We start from the raw sequence: 20,031 nt of genomic DNA, 5'->3' as shown, positions 1-20,031 counted from the left end.
ATGGTAGATTTTGATGTCGTTCTAGGTATGGACTGGCTTCATGCTTGTTATGCCTCAGTTGATTGTAGAACTCGATTTGTCAAATTTTAGTGTCCAAATATGCCAGCTATTGTGGAAAGGTAGTCCAATAGTGACTAAGGGTTGTTTAATCTCATACCTTAAGGCCAAAAAGTTAGTTTCTAAGGGGTGTATCTACCACATTGTTCGAGTTAGAAATGGTAGTGTGGAGACACCATCCCTTCAGTCAATTCCAGTAGTAAATGAGTTTCTAAAGTCTTTCCTAAGGATTTACCTGGAGTCCCTCCCGATAGGGAGATAGACTTCAGAACAGATATTCTTTCAGATACTCAATTGATATCTATTCTCATATAGAAATGGCTCCAACTAAGTTAAAATAGTTAAAAGAGCAATTGAGAGTCCTTCTAGATAAGGGATTCATTAGGCTGAGTGTCTCGCCTTGGAGGGCTCCTATCCTATTCGGGTGAAAGAAAGATGGTTCCCTGACAATGTGCATTAAGACCGTCAGTTGAACGAGATCATCGTAAAGAATAAGTATCCTCTTCCAAGAATCGATGACTTGTTCGACCAACTACAAGGTGTCACTTATTTCTCTAAGATAGACCTTAGATCAGGCTATTATCAATTGAAAAGTGAGAGAAAGTGACATTCCAAAGACAACTTACAGAACCCGATATAGCTATTATGAGTTTTTGGTTATGTCCTTCGGTTTGACTAATGCCTCTGCAACATTCATGGACCTTATGAATAGAGAGTTCAAGCAGTATATAAACATGTTTGTTATCGCGTTTATCGACAACATTCTGATCTACTCTAAAAACGAGGAGGAGCATGCCAACCATCTCAAAATTGTTCTCCAAACTCTTAAGGACCGAGAGTTATTTGCTAAGTTTTTGAAGTGTGAGTTTCGAATTACATCTATGGCATTCCTAGGCCACATTATTTCTGGTGAAGGTATCCGAGTTGATTCGCAGAAAATCGAGGCAGTTAAGAATTGGCCCAGACCCACATCCCCGACTGATTAAGAAGTTTCTTGGATTTGGATGGTTACTATAAGAGATTTGTTGAGGGATTTTCATCCATATCGTCTCCGTTGACTAAGTTGAATTAGAATAAGACTAAGTTTCAATTGTCAAATTCTTGTGAGAAGAGTTTTTAGGAGTTGAAAATTAGATTGACTACTACTCCAGTATTGTCCCTACCCGTGGGAATATATGGGTTTGTGATTTATTGTGATGTGTCTAGAGCTGGATTGGATTGTGTATTGATGCAGAGAGAAAAGGTTATAGAGTATTAAAATTGTATTATAAATATATTATAAATGTTCAATAAAAAAATATTATTATTATAAATTATAAATATTTTTTTAATATTGTATATTTATGTAAATTTCATCAATAATCGAATGTTATTTCCAACTCCTCGATTAGTGCCACGGCCTGATCGGTGGTAACCTCTCCAATGGCTTTTTGTTCTCCATCATCTCTGTCTCCCCCGATGATCCCCATGGAACTCCACTCACTCAATCGAGAGAAGCTCTTCAACTCTCTGCGTGAGCACCTAACTTCATGCGCTCGTCCTCTCCAAGGCTTTGTTTCCCTACAGGTTCTCTATTCTTTCAGTATTTTTTCTTCTTCTTAACCTTCACTCATTTCAGCTTTCTTTTCCGACTTCTTTCGTCTCGGAACTCAAAAATTGAATTAGGGTGGTGAGGAGCAAACTCGACATTGCACCGATCACCCAGAACTGTTCAGGTATAAGTAATCATATATCTGTTTATCTGCACTTGGTTATGCTTGTTTCTATCAGATGGATATATCTATAGTTATTACATGACAAATTGACATTTTATGTTCTGTTATACCGTAATTTCTAACAAATGATTGGAAGAGCGTATGACAATTAGGCCTTTCACCATTCTACGTCTTGTTGTCTGTGTCACTGAAAATAACAGTAGTTGGAGTTCCCTTCACAAATTGGTCGGATTTGATTTGTATAAATGGATGCAACAATTGATGTCAAATATCAATAAGTGATTGCAGACCATAATTTAATTTATCCTTGCATTCCTGTTACAACTTTTCTCTCATCTTGTTTATTTTCTCAATTACATTTCATTATAGAATCTCTGTCAGCAGGCTTAGAATTGAGCTTCAATGTTCTGTATCCTAACAATTATCTGTTCACTGAGGAGAGTAATCGAACTATTTACTAACTTCTGTTGCTTATAGACAGGAGAGCTATTTCGCCTACTTGTTTGGAGTGAAAGAGCCTGGATTTTATGGAACTATTGTAAGATTTGATATAAATAAGAGTTTTTTTTTTCTTTCTAAAGATTCTCGGATAGTTCTCAAATGTCTAATCCCTTGTTCGAGAAATAGCTTATGATGTGCTGACTGATGTTGTCTAGATTCAATTGCATGTTTGTTTGAACTGATAGGGAGACTCAAATTCTCCCTTTCCAGTAATTACATTGCTAAAACTTCCTCTTTGTTTTTTGGTGAAGGTGATAGCTTTTTGTTTGTATTCTTGAAGTCAATATAGGAGTATAGGCTAAGAAATGAACTTAAAGATTCAATTATTTGGGCTTCTCTAGGATCAAATTTCCTCTTACAAAGAGATTTAAGGAACTTAAATTAATCCATTATACTTATTGTTTGATTCTAGTCATCCTCAATAAATACTTTTGTGCAATCAATTTTTCTTTTGTTGAAATGGTATTAGAATTGTATTAAAATCACAAAAGGCTGTGAAGGCCATAATTACAGTGAAAGTGAGGCAAATTATAATCTAGACGAAAATTCTTCTGTAGAACTTGTCATAGAAACTCAGGGGTCGTTTGATAGAGTGTATAAGAATAAACTGAATAGAGTGTATTAGTAATGTTGAGATTAGTTTATGCTGGGTATTTCCTATCCACTGTTTGGCTTTGTGTATTAGGAGCAGTTCTGTCTTTACTAATGCTTATCCATGTATTAATAACCCATGTATTTCCTACCATGGTTTGCTAAGTATTAGCTATACACCCTGTGATACTAAGGTTTATAACTAATACATGTATTAGTTATACATAGACTAAAATTTCTACAAACAAAGGATTAAATAATACCATAACGAATACATTAGATTCTATAGTACATCCTACCAAACGAACCCTCAATGTCTTCTATATACTCTTGTTTACACCAAAAATGAAAAAGCAGAATACAATAAGCTTTATCTTTTGGAGTGGGTTACTTTTGCCTTCAACGCACCTTAAATTTCTTTCCTTCCAGATAATTTGCCATTTGCAGCCAGGGATCATACTCCGTCTTTTTTTAAGCTTTAAGTGCCTTGTCACTCTTCGAGTCTACACTCTAGGCATGGCCATACTCGAAATCATTGCTAGTTTCCAAGCGAATCCTTGGCCTGACTGACTACTAAGCGAAAGACTTAACTCACAGAAAAGCTACCTCAGATGGGCAATTCAAAGCATAACATCACTATTAAACAATAGGCTAAAAATACTCTGAACATATTATAAATAAATGTTTTAACACATAAACTCTGAAAACCAAAATAACGCTGTACTCTGTCTATAAAGCTTCTAAGTACTAAGATAGGTATCGGGACATGTCCACGGCTACCTCAAATGAACTAATAAAATAAAGATTAAATGAACTAGAAAGAGTTCCTCCGAAAGCAAGGAGGTTTCACCAAAAGCTGGATGGAGGTGATCTTCAACGATACACCTGTTGAGAATCTCTAACACTTCTATCTGCATCATAAAACGATACAGCGTCGAGAGACGTCAGTACATGGAATGCCCGATAGGTAAAATAGATGAAAGAAGCATACTCACTGGATACTAAACTAGAATGAATACTGAAAATACATGACTAAAGTAAAGTATGTAAGTGTAATGTAAACTTCACAACTTTACAATAATAAGATAATAATGCAACTCAGAATAATATAGTATTTTCTCTTAGTGGGTAGTTTCTCTAACTGACAATCATTACTATGAGCATCGTGATGATACAACATATTGCTCATGTTGCCAAAGCCGTCCATTACCTTGTCAAGATAAGGGACGCAAACTCAACTCATAGATCCATATAAAAGTCCGTCTCAAGGACTGAAGTGAGGAGTCGCCCGAACCAACGACATGATTCTATCCTACGATGGCTACATAGTTTATGGGGTTTGAGTTATCTAAACTCTTACCCAAATTGGTGCTCAATACTACTCCCAAAATATGTAATGATGCTCATATACTCAGGTGAGTGAAAATACTCAAAATATTACCTCATTTAGTCTCATTGGACTTTACTCCGTTTAACTCAATTCTTCTCTACTCACTACACTCTATTTAAAATAGTTATACTTCTCAATCTCAGTAAATGCATTAAAATATAGCTTTTGTTTCTCTACTCAGTCTCAAGATAAATAAATGTATAATTACTCTAACTCATTTAGAATTGATAGGAATCATGTATAAACTTGGTAATTTTTGTATTATAACTCAAGGGATATACTATGCTCAAAACTTTTTCTCATTCTTTAACTCAAAAACTGCATAGTAAAAGCAATTACAAATACTCAACTAGGGTTCATGTGAATGTAAGCATGAACAACAAATTCAAGAATTTGAATTTATGGGAATGATCACAACAGAATAATTGTACAGAGAACTCAATGAAAGACATCATAACTCACTCGAAACCTCAATATAATGGGACTAAAACTCAAGCTTGAACTCATAAGAACGAATTGTAGATGTAGGGTGCGGGGACGAACTCAATCCAATGTTATGAATAGCCTTACATACCTGGAAGAACATCACGTATGTAACCAAAAAGGAAGGGAACCCTTCCTTGCATTCTTTTATTGTATTTGGCGAAAATCGAAGAACTTGATTAATATGCTTGAACCCTAGCTTTTCTCGTCTCTTGCTCTAAGTGTTTGAAGTGTTAATGAGGGGAAAAGGCACGTAGGGTACTGATAAGGGACCTAAATTTGTCCCAAAATGTTAGGGTTTTGGTTTGAAAAGGGTGGGAAAAGACCAAGCTAACCCTCATTAAAAACTGTCTCTGTCCGTCTACAGGTCATCCTAGGACCGTAGGAACTCCTACGGGCCGTAGAAGACCCCTCGTGGAAACTGGGTGCTCAAATATGGGCTCACTGGAATTTGCAAAGTTGGGTCTACGGACCCCTTCTACGGGTCGTAATATTTTAAACCATATGAAAGATGTGTTACTAGTTGAGGCTTCTATAGGGAATATGCGATTCTTCCTTTTTCATCAAGTCTATTAATGTTTTAATGTAAGGAAATTTAATAGATAGTGGCTGGTGAACCTAATTAACTTTCTAATGCTTACAAATTTGAAGCATCCTTGAATATTGCTTTCTTGATGAAGGATATAGCAAGTGGGAAATCTATGCTCTTTATTCCTAGGTTACCGGCTGACTATGCTGTTTGGATGGGATAAATAAAACCACCTTCTCACTTCCAGGTAACTATTCATTTTCAAACTTGTATTTCATTGCTGATCCTGTTCGTTAAGTGTTTAAGGCAATGCAAGGATTTGATTACCCTTTATTGGTCTTTTTCAGGAAAAGTACCAGGTTACCCAGGTCTTCTATACTGATGAGATTAAGGAAGTTTTGCTCGAGCAGTACCAAGCGATGGGAGCACCATTACTCCTTCTCTTGCATGGGCTTAATACTGATAGCAACAAGTATTCTAAACCAGCAGAATTTCAGGTTTATGTTTTGTCCAATGAATACCAATATACCTCTTGCATGGGCTTAATACTGATATCACAAGTGCTCTAAACCGGCAGATTTTAGGTTTATGTCTCATCAAATTGTTTACCAAGTCATTGCAAAGAATTATAGAAAATTTACCATGTTTTTGTCCAGTTGGTTCACATAGTTTAGCCGGAGATGGTAGTGCTAGAGTAATTACTACACTTTCTAGGAATGGCTGAAGGCCACACTGACTTACCAAGAATTCTGTGAAATGCGAGATACAAAAAATTGTACCTTGTCAAATTTTTTGCTTATGGTCACTCCTTCTATCCCAATGACGACAATTTTCCTATTTTAGGGCATCCCAAGGGTGTGACACATTTCATCTGTTGGTAATGTTTCATGCAACTTTCAAAAGTTTTAAGAATTTAAATTTAAACAATGCTATGATGTTTTCATGGTCAAATTAAGTTTTTGACAACTACTTGAATGTAATTCTCTAGTTTTAGCAATAGACTTAAGACACTACTTATCTCTGTGCTGACCATGCCTGGTCAAATTGCCTCACAGAAAATGGGATGGAGGGAGTCATTTCTCTTCACTGCAGTCTGCTTACTTAATTTAAATTATTGTAGGTATGATCTTGTCATCCCGTTGCACAGGATAAACTAAACACTGTTATATATACTAAAAAAGATAAATTGGTGTGCTGGAAAACGAATAAAAAAAGGGAAAAAAGAAGAAAAAGATTAAGCATTTGCTGAAGAAGTGATTGTGTGGCAATTAGTGATGGAGACATATCTAGTGAACTGATGAGGGCAGGCTTCCCATTATTTCTCCTACGAACGATTGAAATTAATAGAAGGTAAAGGTCTGAAACTCAGAAGGAAGATACAGGACCATTGGGATAAATATATCTACCTGACATTTTTTTGTCATCCTTATTGAGAATTCCGTTACTTGTGAGAAACTTCTACAAAAGGTAATTTTGTTGATAGTACCCCGGTGCTGGGGCATATTATAGCCAAAAAAGTTCCACCTTACAGGATGTGTAACGAGCTATGTAAATCTATCATGGCGTTAACATCGTAATTTACAACAGACATGTCACACCTAATGGCTAGCGAAAAAAATACATACTTGAGACTAGGGACTTCTTATTTTTCCCCGCGAAGATCCCGCGGTTATATTCCTTCTAAATTGTCCACCAAATGTGTGTGGCTATGGTGTTCCATAGGGTGATTTGCAAGTATGACTTCCATAAGGGGTGGTCTTGAACTTTTGGCTCCACTAACAAAACTTTTTAAAACATGACCCCTGCTTAAGAAAATCCGTTTGACAAAACTTTTGTTGCCTATAAGGCCTAAGTTGTTGGCATAAATTAGTTTTGCCAATGAAGCAGGAGTTGAGACTTTTCAGTAAGTCAGAGACCATGAACCCACTGAACTGACCACAAGTTTAGCCTTAAAAGAAAAAGTTGCATGTGTTTCTCAACTGTTCACAATTTACAACAGATGAGCAACACTTGATACTATTCATTCTACCTATTGTGTTAATTAGTCACAGTCGTGATATATTGACAAATATTACCTGTATTGTTCAATTGCTTACAACTTTTTCCACCAATTTATTAAGGAGCCATTCTTATAATACACAAAATAATATTCTTCGCCTTTGTATGTTGTTAACTTATTATTGAAAAAATACAATTGAATTTAATCATGATTACTTTTTGAAATGTAAGTCAGTCAATGGCTCAATGCAACTGAAAAATCTTTCACAATATGCAACACATTGCACTATACAATTGAATTTAATCATGATTACTTTTTGAAATGTAAGTCAGTCAATGGCTCAATGCAACTGAAAAATCTTTCGCAATAGGCAACACATTGCACTATCTTCAATCTCAGTAACTTACTGAAATGTCCCGAAATCCTGCCTAATAGGTAAAACTAACTTATGTGTATACTACAACTAGACTTATGTTTGATGGGCAACAAAGTTTTGGTCTATGGATTTTCTAAGTTGCGATCATTTTTTTTTTTGTTAAGCAGGGACAAAAGTTCAAGATCATCCTTTATGGTATCCTATTTTTGCTATATAAACTGTTCCATACTGGGATAATTTGTTTTGTTGGTGCCTTTCCTGTACCAGCACTGAAGCAGTTCCAATCATGAGTTCATGACCTAGGCATAGACCATTTGGACTTCAGAGTGTTGAGGAACATATCGCCAGCTTTGTGAACTGTGAAGTGACTTCGCAATGGAGAAATAAATGATTGACCTCTACATATCCCGAAGCAACAAACACATGTAACAATTCTGGAAACCGTTTTTCTGAAGGTTGTGTTAAATCCTACATGCCCCTTCTACAACCACCCAAGGAAAGCACCTCATTTCGTAGGGAGCCTTGCTCTTTCTTTAGGGAACTTCATTAAAGAATAAACTTCTGTATGGAGGAGATGACAATGGGGTCAAAAGCACATTTTTTTTGATAAAGGTAACATTTTGTATATCAATCGTCAGCTTAAAGCTGGTATCCAAAAATTTACAACATTTCCTAGAAGCAATAGATAAAGGAAAAAAAGAAAGAAAAAAAACTGCCCCTAGATCCTCCTCCATCTTTATAAGGATCCTAGAATGTCTACAATAGCCACAGGATCTTCTATAAACTCTGAACTGCACCAATAGCAAAAAGTGATAATGCAATTCATTTTAATCTTGTGTAAGGGACTGCTTTTGTTTTCAAAACTCCTAGAATTCCTTTCTTTCTATATGGTCCACCAAATAACTGCTGGGACAATTCTCCATCTGTTCTTGTCTGTGCTGCCACTGCTCTCCATATTCCAGTTCTCTAAAGCCTGTTCTGTTCTCTTAGGAACAGTCCAGCTCATGCCTCTAAAGCTAGTAAACAAATTCCACAACTGACCAACCACTTTGCAATGTAAGAACAGATGGTTGATTGTCTCTGCAACCTGCTCACAAAAACAACATCTTGGGCTCATCTGTATTCTCCTCTTCATAAGATTCTCTTGTGTAAGTACAACCTCTTTCACCACCAACCAAGTAAAAACTGCCACTTTATATGGTATCTTGACGTTCCATATGAGCTTCCAAGGCAAAAAGTTAACTTGGGATCCCATCTGGTTCATCTCTCTATATGCAGAACTCACAATGAACAATCCTTTGGTCTGGCATTTCCATTTAAGAGTGTCTTCTCCTTCCTTGAAACCTGGGAACTGATCAAGTGCACCGTAAAATTCAGCTAATCTCTCTATCTTCCAATCTTGCATCAGTCTTCTGAAAGTGAGGTTCCATCCATGTTCAGACCATACTTCATGGAGAGTAGCCCCTTGCTGTTTGGTTCAGATAATGAATATCTGGAAACATGAGGTTGAGACTCCCATTCCCTAACCAGTTATTTTCCCAAAAACTAATCTTCCTCCCATTATTCACATTAAAATCTTGTTTTGCATAGAAAGCATGCCATAAGTTTCTAATTGATCTCCACACACTCATTCTAGGCATTATGAATTTCTTGTACTGCCTTTCAGACTCACTAATGCTCCCGCCACTTTCCAATCTGCTATGAATGACCTTTTCAGACCATATCTCAGAAAATTCATCTTGGTTTTCTTTGACTTTGTTTAATCTATAATCCTACCCTTCAGCAACACCAAAACCATCTCTTGATAGTTCTTCACCTCCTTTCCACCAATCATTTTTGCTAATTCCAAGAAGTGTCTGTTTGCACCACCTCAGATTGGGTTTTTAGGTCATGTGATTTCCAGAAAGGGAGTAGAAGTAGCTGTGGATCCAGAAAAAATATCCGCAGTCTTGGATGGCCTCTGCCAAAGAATGTGAAGGAAGTTTGAGGTTTTTTGGGACTTACGGGTTATTACCGAGGGTTGTCAAGAACTATGGTATTCTTGCTCGTCCCTCAACAGCTTTGACCAAAAAGGATGCTTTCATATGGAATCCAAAAACAGAAGAGGCTTTTCAGCAACTTAAAAGTGTCTCGAGTCTTGACATCAGTACTTGTTCTTCATCTACCCAATTTCACTCAACAATTTACTGTTGAATGTGATGCTTCAACTGATGGTGTTGGTGCCATTCTACTTCAACAAAGTCATCGTCTAACCTATTTCAGTAATTTCAGTAAGGGATATTCCTTTTCTAGTAGAGTTAAATCTACATATGATCATTAGTTCATGCATTATAAAAGTGGAAGCACTATCTATTGGGTCAGCATTTTGGCGTGACAACTTATCATTGCAGCCTAAAATATCTCCTGAAGCAGAGGATAACTACTGCTGAATAACACCCTTTGTTGATGAAGCTATTGCCGTTTGATTTCACTATTGTCTATAAGGTAGTGAAAATAAAGGAGCTGATGCGCTGTCTCACTGCCTTGAACATGCTGATCTTTTGACTATAGGAATGCCTGTTTCATTGGATTTTAGCACTTTAAGGGAAGCACTTAAAGCTGATCCATATACCAAGCAACTTTTAGATAAACTTTTTGTTGTCCCTTCTTCTCATTCAGATTTTTCATTGTCTGCCAGCCATCTTTACTACAAATCGCGGTTGGTAATTCCTAATTATCCCAAGGTTAAAGCCAAGATTTTAGCTGAGGCACATGATTCTCTCTATCAAGAGGAGGACATGGGGGATATTTGAAAAACTCTCAAAAGAGTTTCTGCAATTTTTTTCTGGCCATGTTTGAAGCAGGATATTAAGTTGTTTGTCCAGAATTATTTGATTTGTCAGCAAAATAAATATGAAACTTCGGTTCCTTTGTCGATTCCCAACCGAGTTTGGGAAGACATTTCCCTGGGCTTTATTGTGGGTCTTCCTTCTTCAAATTGTTATGACACTATTCTTGTGGTAGTGGGTAGGTTCAGCAAATATAGTTATTTTCTGGCTTTATCTCATCCGTTCACTGCCAAAACAGTGGCTCTTTGTTTTGTAGGGAAATTATTCAATTACATGGATTACCATGTTCTGTTTCAGATTATGATGTTATTTTCTTGAGTGCTTTCTAGCAAGAACTTTTTCCTCATAGTCGTACTCGTCTTCTTCGTATGGTTACTTCTTTCCTTGAAGCCATTTGCGTTGTATTGTTCATGAAAAGCCTAAATTAGCGTTTGGCTATGGGTTCCCAAATATTTTTGGCAAGTCGGTGTTGGGTGAAGTTTCAACATGTGTTTGGCCAAAGTTTTTGGGAAACATATTTCACTTTTTTAAAAAAAAAACATCAAATATGATTTATACCCAGAAGTTCTAAAAACTATTAAAAATACCATAAGTTTGACACAAAATGGTCCTTTTTTTAACGAACTAGATAATACATTATCCAAAATCATAACACGATGTTTTAATAAAAACTACCAATAGAACAATTACCTAAGAAAATTCATACAACAAGAAATCATATGTAAATTTTAGCAAATTACCTTTTATTGTGTCTTGAAGGGGAGCCTTGGAGTAACTGGTAAAGTTGTTGTCATGTGACCAGGAGGTCATGGGTTCAAGCCTTGGAAACAGCCTCTGGCAGAAATGCAAGGTAAGGCTGCGTACAATAGACCCTTGTGGTCGGGCCCTTCCCCGGACCCTGCGCATAGCGGGAACTTTAGTGCATCGGGCTGCCCTTTACCTTTTATTGTGTCTTCTCAGTGGATTGCCACATAGTCTAGTAGAACAATTTTCACTAGGGTTTCTTCTACTTTTTAGGTTTAACTTGCTTCTGCATATTGGTCGTAAATTCATTTGTTCTTTATATATAGGACTGGTTTAATGAAGGCTTGGTTGGATAGATAGATTATAGTTGGAGTAATAATTAATGTGTTCTTTTTGTAAAATATAAAAGTTAGGAGTAAGTTTTAAATTTTTAAAAGAAGCCAAAAACTAGATTTTGGCCCCAAAACCACTTTTTTCTAGTTTTTGGGATCTTGGGGTTTTTTTCCCTAATTGTTTTGCCAAAACTTGACAAATTTTATGGCCAGACAAATTTTCGAAAACTTTTCCCAAAAACTTCTTGGGATATCTATGGTCAAACAAGTCCTAAATTGTGGTATCAATATTTAGCTTGGGCCGAGTGTTCTTTCAACACGGGCTACCATTCATCGACTCATATGACTCCTTTTCCAGTTGTGTATGGGAGGTAGCCACCATCATGACATCCTTTTGTTCCCGGTGAAACTAAACATGCTGATCTTAAAGTGCAACTTTTGGCGCGTTACCAGATCTTATTACTGCACTCCAATCTCTTGAAGGCTCAATCTCGTATGAAATCCCAAGCTGATTCAAAGGGACGTGAATTGCCTTTTAACGTGGGTGATGCTGTTTTATTTCGTATGCAGCCTTATCGTCAGAAGAGTCTTTCCAAATGTCCTAATGAGAAGTCTCATCACTATTTTGGTCCATATAAATTATTCGCAAAATGGGTCATGTTGCTTACGAATTGCAGCTGCCTCCAACGGTGAATGTACATCCAATTTTTCATGGTTCCTTGCTTCGTCCCACTGTTGGGTGAAAGGACCTGTGATTTCAACTTTAGAATTACTCATTCAATGGTGTCATCATCTTGTTGAAAAAGCAGCTAGTTGGGAAGAGTATAACTTATTTGTTGGTTAGTTTCCTTTTTTTCTCCTCGAGGACATGGCGTCTTTTCAAGGCGGGTGCACTGGTATGACCCCACCTTTGAAGACATAATTTAGAAAAAAGAAAGTGTGAAAGGGGAAATAGAGATTCTGGAACTGTACATGGACCAGTTAGCCAAACATGAAGTAACTGCCTTCTTGATTCTCTCAAGTAGTTACCAATACTACTATAAGTTTAGGCTTTTCGGTTTTCTAGTTGTTTTTTGTAGACAAGTGCATCCTATAAATATCTGTCAGGATTATTTTTAAAGATTATTGAATATATGTTTGAATATCAATTTTTGGGAGTTTTGTCCACTCCATACATACAAATTTATTGGCTATAAATTGTGTTTAAGATTCTTAAAGTTTGTTACCACTAGTAATTTCCTTTCTTTCTAACTCACTTTCATAAGAATTCCCAGCATCTTACATCTTAATAATATTTTCCCATGCCTTTACTTCTCACATGTTATCAGAGCAGTGGTGAGAAACATCTTAGAAAGAGAACTTAGATAGCTGGTTGTCGTGCTTCAATTTTCGATGATTTTCTAAGGTTTCTAAGGGAGAAACCATAGGGTCTCCCCACTCTCCAATAACCAAACCTCATCAACCGCTTTAGAGGACGACCCCTACGTGTGCTCACGCGCCACATGAAGCTCAGATCTATATAGTTTTTTTTGACGAGATGTGTCGTTTATCATTACAATAGATGGAAAGTGTAAGTACACTGATGTATGCAACTCATGTACCCAAAGGTCTATATTGGATTTGGATAAGATTTCAGATCAATCTTTGTTGAGTGACTGCCTTCATTATGTTGTTTTCCTCATTCACGATAAAAACAAATAAAAAGATTAAAAGAAAAGCCATTCCATTTCAACCAAAAGACCCACCCAACTCACGCGTGAGGTTATCTCTTGCCACCTTTGGAAGCAAATCTGGATCTTGGAGATCACAAAGTTGTTCCGAGCCAGAATATCTAGTTTTTCGTTAGTTTCCGATCTCCAAAACCCTAATATGGCAACTCCTTTTGTCTGATTTTTCTGGCCAAGTTTGTGTTACGCTACAACCATTCAAAACTTCCATTTGCACTTGGAACTCGACCGAGCCTTTAGACCTCCCTTCACTACTTCCAGATTATTTTTAGGAACTTTCCATCCAACTCTATCAACCAACAACGTTTCGGTCAATTTGGCAATTTTCTCAGCCTACTTTGTTACTAAAGAATATACTTAGATATTTGGACTTGATTACAGTGATACTTTCTCTCCCATGGCTAAAATAGAAAAAGTCTACCGCTTTCTATCTTTGGTTGTTGCTCGCCATTAACCTATTTATCATTTGGACATTAAAAATGTTTTTCTTCACGATGACCTTAATGATGAAGTTTATATGGAGCAACCACTTCGTTTTGTTGCTCAGCGGAGACTAGTTGCCTTGTATGTTGAATGCGCCAGTCACTCTATGGTCTAAAATAGTCTCCTTGAGCCTGATTTGCTAAGTTTAACATAGTCTATTTAAGAGTTTAGCATGACTCGTAGACAAGTTATTCTCTCTGTGTTTTGTCGTCTCCCAATCTATGTTTTTGTTTAGGTTTTTGTTGATGATACCGTCATTATTGGCAATGATCAAGATGGTATCACAAGTTTGAAGCAACATCTCTTTCAACACTTTCAAACTAAGGATTTGGGTAGATTGACATTTTTTTAGGTTTGCTCAATGTAGATTATCGTTATTTCACAACAAAAGTATGATTTAGACATTCTTGAGTAGATAGGAATGACAAGTCGTAAACCTATTGACAGTCCTACCTTAATGCTAAGTTTCTAGCATACATGAGGAGCCTCTTAGCGATCCTGCAAAATACAAGCGGTTGGTTGGAAAGTTGAATTACTTCATGTGACATAAACCTGACATTTCCTTTACAGTGAGTGTTGTAAGTTAGTTTATGTACTCTCCTTGTAGTAATTATCTGTAGTAATCATTGGGATGTAGTTGTCTGCATTCTTCAGTATATAAAATCAGCCCAAAGCAAAGAACTACCAGTCGAGAATTAAGGCCATGAGCGTAGGGTTGGATACACAAATGTTGATTGGGAAGGATCACCTTTTGATAGACATTCTACATATGTGGATATTGTGTTTTAGTAGGAGATAATTTAGTGTCTTGAACAAGCAAGAAATTGAGTGTGGTTGCTCGATCTTGTGCAGAGGCAGAATATTGAGCAATGACTATGGCAACATGTGAGCTAGTTTGGATCAAATAGTTGCTCTGGGAGTTGAAATTTGGCGAAATTAGTCAGATGAAACTTTTGTGTGATAATCAAGCCACCCTTCATATTGCATCAAATTTGGTGTTACATGATAGGACTAAACTTGAGATTGATTATCACTTCGTCAGAGAGAAACGATGCTCTCAGGAGATATTATTACAAAGTTTGTAAAGTTGATCAACTTGCAGATATTTTCACAAGTCCTTGTATAAAATACATCTGTAACAAGCTCAATACATATGACTTATATGCACCGGCTTGAGGGGGAGTTAGGGTATATAATAATGTATCAATTGTCCCACATTGATAGGTCTATTGATTGTGTAAAATCTGCATGTAAATCGATGAAAGACAATTAGTTTATGCATCTTAATAATATTTTCCCGTGCTTTTACTTCTCACGAATATGCTCTCTTATTTGTCTTACATTGTGCAGACATTGCAAGAGGGAGATATGACACTTCTAGATATGGGAGCGGAATACCACTTTTACGGGGCTGACATAACTTGTTCCTTTCCAGTGAGTACATGTGTCCTTCACATTTGTAGGCTCATTGTACTTTTATTTTGCTTGTTAAAGTTCTTGTAGCGAGTTTCACCTAGAAATATAACAATAAACATTCACATGAAGAATATATATGCTCTTCAGTGATCTGGAGGAAATGTGGACCATGTATTCCTCGAACACATTAGCACACTGTAACATTGTTAATTATTCTACATAAATTATATTGTGATAATTTGCTTGTTGAATACTCTGTTTATGCATTTGTTTGGATCTCTTTCAGTCTGTTCATTTTCTTTTTGCTTATTTGCTTATCCAAAGCATCGATAGTGAGGCATCTGCCATGTCAAGCACTAAGTTATTTATCCCATATTTAGCTCTTTTTTGAGTAACCACTGCATGATTGGCTCTTAAATCATAGGTCTAGGTGCCAGTAGTGCTTGTTGCTAGCAGATCTATAGAAAGTTCTTACTCAGCATTGTACTGTATGCTTGGATACCTCCTCCGCATAGCTTCCCCTCTTCTTGTGCTCACTACTTTAAATTGCACAAGTATCAATTATTTTACTTCTTAGCACTGACCATCTATACTATGATGCAGCTCCTGGTGTGTTTTGGCTATAACCTGTAATGCTTATATTCCTTAAAATTTCCACTTGTGAATTTTGCAGGTAAATGGGAAATTTACTCGTGACCAGTCACTTTTATATACTGTGAGCATTCTCTCCTGCGCGTAATAGGATAATGCTTTTGCTGTCAGGCCTGTAGGAAAGCAAACATGCCCATGTAGGGTTCCAATGGAGTATGCATGATGTTCTCTTGTTGATGATTTTCCTTTAAAATGGGGAAATATGATGTGCATTTCATTGGTGCACAAGCTATGGTTGTGAGCTGACAAGATTGTTTTTTATTAAAAAGTGCATTACTTGGCTTAGGATCAAAATACAGACTTTAGTCTCTAGTGATCCCTTAACCTGACTGAAACCACTCGTTAGGAAGCGCACTCATGAACTTATGCAGCAAACTATGTACGTCTTTGAGCCTTCCACCTTCAACTTTTTTCCATGTAAGGCCTGTATTAAGACAGAATATGAAGCTTATAGGACCTTTGAATGTGATTTTCAATGTTCATGTGCTTTGACTTCACCTTGGAATATATCAAAACGTTTCATTATTATGTTATCACTCTTATTTGCAGGCTGTCCTTGATGTTCATGATGCTGTTATTTCTGCCATGAGGCCTGGAGTGAGTTGGGTCGATATGCATAAGTACGACTTTGCTGTCCAAATTTTGAGTTTGGTATAAGTTGTTGAGATCATCTTCATTTTTTCTTTTTCTGATTCACAAATCAACAGGTAGAATCGCTAGAAAACTTATGACAGAACTTGGATCACTTAATGATGATATGCTTTGCCTAATGTCTTCGCAAAATCAGTTGATTCTATATTTTGTTTAGGTCATACAAATAACGAATTGTAGCTTGTCCCCTCAATTTCAAATTGAACATTTCTTTTTGAGGATGTTAAGATGATGTTCACTTTTCGAAAGTGGAATATCTCATTACTTATTATATGCAATCAGAATATCATTTGCCCCACTTCCAATAGTTCCATAAACAAAAGGATTGTCAACAAAAAAGAAAAATCTAGATAAACGAGAAGAGTAACTACAGACACACATCTGGAGTCCCTTATCATGAAGTTCTCTAGAGTAAACATTCTGACTTGATAAGTTGTTATGTCATTGTTTTAATAATCTTTTAGAGTCATGTAAAATTTGCTAGACATCAAAATCATAACGGAGGGTGTAATAATCTACATCCCTAACCACAAACCTCAGAAAGTTAGTTCTCTCTCTTCGGACATGGACAGAAGAATGACTGTGGAAGTTTGGAGCTTTGAAATGAGTGTAAACTCTATATACCCCTCTCCCAATTGCATTCTCTGGTCTAATTTTTTTTTTCTGATTTATCCACTAGGTCTGTTTGGTGTCAATTGAACAGATTGAGCAAACTTGATTGGACGCACATGAAACCTCTAAGGACAAAAGCTCCATGGAGAGCTTTTAGAATCAAGGTCCATCAATAAGGTTATAGTGCAAGTATCAGGAATATCATGAAGCAAAAAATTAAAAGTTTCTGACGTTTGAATTTGCTGAAGTTCTATTCTCGGAAGATGAATTTGTCTGTCTTATTTTACCATGAAATTAGTGAAACTTGTGAATTGGAAGAGAAAATAAGAGGAACTCGGCTTGATATTCCCTCAAGCTATTAGGGTTAAAATAGCTATGTTTAGATGTCCTAAAAAAGAAAGGAAATCAATACCTAAATTTCTATAGGAGTAAATTAAGCTACCTACTGTATTTACATATATTTTAGAATATTCACAAAGATTCTGACAAAACTGTCCCTGAACAATTAATTGACGTTACCCTTCTTTTTTGGAAATAATGAGATGCTATGACAAGTTCAAACATGTTGTAGTTTATGCTATAATAGAAACATGAAGCTTTATCTGCATCTATAGGTGTTTATGACTGCCAAAAATCAGGTGAAATAGGGTCTAACTGTCGGCTACCACATGGCATGAATAGCTGCCTTTACACAAATCATTGTCTCTTGTTTCTCACTTGTATTTCACCATGAATTGCAGATTAGCTGAAAGGGTCATTTTGGAATCACTGAAGAAAGGGCACCTACTTGTTGGGTATCTTCTATTCCCTTGTTGAATTACTCTCTCATGAGCCTTTCCTATAGAGTCTGGAATAGCTGATATGGAATAGGGATTTCTTTACTTTGGTCAAAGGGATGTTGATAAAATGATGGCCGAGCAACTTGGTGCTGTTTTCATGCCTCATGGATTGGGGCACCTTCTTGGAATTGATACTCATGATCCTGGGGGTTACTTGAAGGTTTAATATTTTCTTCAATTAATGTCTTCCTTCGATAAGTAGCCTGCAGTTCTTCATATATTATCTGGATACAATTAAGAGGTGAATAACTGACTTACAATTTCAGGGAGCTGAAAGACCAAAAGAACCTGGATTGAGCTCTCTACATACGAGCAGAAAGCTCTTAAAGGGAATGGTCAGTAGTCTAAGTTTTGGCGACATTACATATTCGATTTAAACTAGGTCTAAACTACTATTTCGTGAATTGTCACTGAATAAGCACTAATGTGGTTCTTGAAAATTCACCCAACATGGACGTGTTAGCCATGCAATCGATGAATGATAACGAGTACAAACAACATGCTCATGTCTTTTCAATGACACTTTTGTTAATAGATCTGAAATGACTTCTTCAATACCACCTGCATGTTTGTCTTAAAATTTACTTGATAAGTCACAGCTTATTGCCACAATTAAAAAAGATAAATTCAAGGTTGATTATTGACCTAGTGAACTTCTATGTTTTTTGGTTAAAATAACACGAAAGAATATTAAAAATAACATAGTGGGTATGGCCGTATGGTAGCTGAAATAGTCCATTGGGTTCAAAGTAATTCATGGAATCTAGACATCAATGGGCCATTTTTTGTGTCTGTCTGCAAAACCTCCACCCAGATAAAGTTTCTTAATCCTCACTATTCCTAGAAATAATGAAAGAAAGACCACTAGTAGGGATATGGATGGAGTCTCGCTCAGTTAACAGAGTTAAATCTATTCAAGCTCTTTACATTGTTCCCCTGCTGTTTTGAATGATTGGCATAATGCAAATTTGGTTATGCTATAATCGTGCGGATTGCTTTTAGGTGATCACTGTGGAGCCTGGTTGTTACTTCATTGATGCCTTGCTACTTCCTGCCTTGGAGAATCCAGCGGTGTCACAGTTTTTGAATCGTGTTGAGATCAACAAGTGTAGAGCTTTTGGTGGAGTCAGAATTGAAAGTGATGTGGTGTGTTCACTGACTTCCTGGTAACATGAGCAAATGTCCGCGGAAGATTGCAGAGATTGAGGCAGTGATGGCAGGGGTTCCTTGGCCGATTAAAAAAGACTACCTTTCCTTCTGAAATTGGACTAGTGTAATTCTCCCAAATACTGCATTACATCAAGAAACAAGAATAATTGGCACTCTACACATCTTATCCTCGGTGTGTGGGCCTCTGAACAACTAGACATAATCTTCTAGTCTCTTCTGAGAGGCAACTCTGTACTTGTTCTTGAATACCTAGCAGATAAGTATGTAGCGTCTAAGTTTGAAACATGCATTTGTAAATGAAGGGAATATTATGGATTATGTTGCTATGGCCTCCTACTATGGACTAGTCTTATTAGATGAACTAATTGGTGTTGTGTTAATTTTATGAGTATCCATGAAATATTCGCCGCAGATTGCATTTTCTACATTTCCGCATTTATGTTTGCCGTACACTTGTATGCCGTCTGCTTACGTATGAATTGCATAGTAATTGTCTAGATCATTATGAACTGACAAGTAACTAATAAATTTGGTTTCTAAACTAGTATATTTGATAATGGTGATTGGACAGCCAAGTGACCAAAGACATGGATAGGATAGAAATTCATTTAAAAGGCATCATGTGTCATAAGGTAGAAGCAAATTGAAGAAGTATTTGGGGAAAGTGATTATACATGACCTTGATGAACTTGGAGATTGCCTATTAGTGTAAAAGGTTATCATTCATAAACCTTCATAAGTAATTGATCATAAATCTATAGTTCATAATTGAAAATTTTAGTTAGGTATAGTTCCCCGATTTATTGTGTGATACTCTTCATTTCAAATTATTTTGCATTGTTTTGTTGTTGCTATTATTCTCATATATGTATTTCCATTTACAAATTGTTTGGCAGGCTTTATTTAATCTAAGGGTATATTGAAAATAATCTTTCTA

General features: G+C 36.5%; 1 pseudogene; it reads left to right on the top strand.

The window, feature by feature from the left end:
* Positions 1 to 1,438: 1,438 nt before the first annotated feature.
* On the top strand, positions 1,439 to 19,505 carry LOC129893319 (uncharacterized; annotated as a pseudogene).
* Positions 19,506 to 20,031: the final 526 nt, after the last annotated feature.

This window comes from Solanum dulcamara, chromosome 6 (assembly GCF_947179165.1).
Source record: "Solanum dulcamara chromosome 6, daSolDulc1.2, whole genome shotgun sequence".
Lineage (NCBI taxonomy): Eukaryota > Viridiplantae > Streptophyta > Magnoliopsida > Solanales > Solanaceae > Solanum > Solanum dulcamara.
Note: the sequence above shows the minus strand (reverse complement) of the source record. Positions and strands in the feature narration are given on the sequence as shown.